Raw genomic sequence first — 1809 nt, forward strand, 5'->3', positions numbered from 1 at the left:
CAAATAAAAATGGCTTCAAAGGCCAACTGGAATAAGGAAGCAGAGCCCATTTAAAAGCCAAAAGGAAACAAGCAGATTTATCTGGAAAAAGATGAGAGGGTATTGGTATTGCCACCAAGAAACCTTGTTCATAATAGATCAATAGCTCTCTTGTAGCTCATGTTGGAGGTGAAATGATTCTTTATGAGCATCAACAAAAATACTCATTAATGCTTTTGGCCAGAATATCCAAACACTTTCACAGATTTACCTACTTTATTGGAACTAATTATAGGAAAGAATCTCCTTGTTTGCTGTTTTCTGAAGTGGTCATATTTGGTGTGTTTAACACAAAGAACTCAGAACAAGAAAGCAAGTTTAAATAGGAAAATAGGAACCATAAGAAGATATTCTTTTGACTTAATATTCCATTTAGGTTTTGGTTTTGGTTTAGGTTTAGGTTTAGGTTTTTCAAAATCCCTGACTCAAAAGAAACAAAAGTCAGTATTGGCCTTCTCCATTATAGGGACCCTATCCTGTCCTGTCCTGTCCTGTCCTATCCTAGAGGAATGTTCTATCATTCATTTTTCAAAACTCACTAAGATTCACAAGGCATGTCGAGGGAACCACACTTTACACTTCATCTTTATGTATATCTGGAACATTGCTTACAATTCTGTCTTGGACTTAGGTTTCTTTTGTCTGACCATTGCCATGGTAGCAGCTCTTCATTTTCCCAAAGGTGCTTTTTTCACGAGGCAACTAGACTTTCTTGTTTTTCTTTGAAAACATTTCACTTCTCATCCAAGAAGGTTCTTCAGCTCTGACTGGATGGTGGGGGAAAATGGAAGGATTTATACTCCTTGCAGACAGATGGTCATTTGCATTCTTTTATAGAATCCTTGAGGCCACCTGGAGGTTTATTTGTGTTATCAGGGTCACCTGAGTAGTGCAAATGGGTGTGGAGCCTTCTTGGAACTGTTGAAAGGACTGTATTGTAGACTAGAGATAGATGATGTTGTAAACTTCCCCTCTATTGAGAGAGGGCTGTTTAGTTTTGACATAGATGGCCTCTTTGATCCCTCTTTGAAACCAGTGATCCTCTTTGTCCAAAATGTGGAATTTGCTGTCTTCAAAAGAATGCCCTTTATCTTTTAAATGCAGATGGACTGCTGAATCTTGTCCTGAGGGGTTTGTTTTCCTATGTTGAGCCAAGCTTTTATGAAGTGGTTGTTTTGTTTCCCAATGTACAGATCTGCACATGGCTCACTGCATTGTACTGCATATACCACATTGCTCAGTTTGTGTCTAGGTGTTTTATCCTTGGAGAGGACAAGCTTCTGCCTTAGTGTATTCGTGGGATTGAAGTGTGCACGTATGTTGTGTTGGTTGAAGATCCTCCTGAGCTTTTCCGATATTCCTGCAACATATGGAATGACAATGTTGCTTTGTTTATTGTTTTCTTTTTTGTCTGTTATGGAGTGGCTCCTGCTGGGTCTCTTTTGGGATTTGATTAAGGCCCACTTGGGATAGCCACATGTTCTGAGGGCTTCCTTGATGTGCTTTAGTTCTTTTTCTTTCCCATCTTTGCTAGTAGGCAGACCTTCAGCTTGGTGGTGTAGAGTTCTGATAACTCCCATTTTGTGCTCCAGTGGGTGGTGAGAATCAAAATGTAAATATTGATCTGTGTGGTTTTGGGTTTTTTTGTGAACTGCAATGTTAAGGCTTCTGTCTTCCTTAATGTGTGCTGCACAGTCCAGGAAGGCCAGACTATTTTTCTTAACATCTTCCCGTGTGAATTTGATGTATCTGTCCACAGAGTTAATGTGT

The 1809-nt window shown here is 39.5% G+C and overlaps 1 pseudogene; it reads right to left on the minus strand.

Annotated features, from left to right (window-relative positions):
- Positions 1 to 907: 907 nt before the first annotated feature.
- The window catches only part of LOC107298413, a 5702-nt pseudogene continuing 4800 nt past the window's right edge, over positions 908 to 1809 (minus strand).

Source organism: Protobothrops mucrosquamatus, unplaced genomic scaffold (genome assembly GCF_001527695.2).
Source record: "Protobothrops mucrosquamatus isolate PMUCROS unplaced genomic scaffold, P.Mucros_1.0 scaffold3952, whole genome shotgun sequence".
Taxonomy (NCBI): domain Eukaryota; kingdom Metazoa; phylum Chordata; class Lepidosauria; order Squamata; family Viperidae; genus Protobothrops; species Protobothrops mucrosquamatus.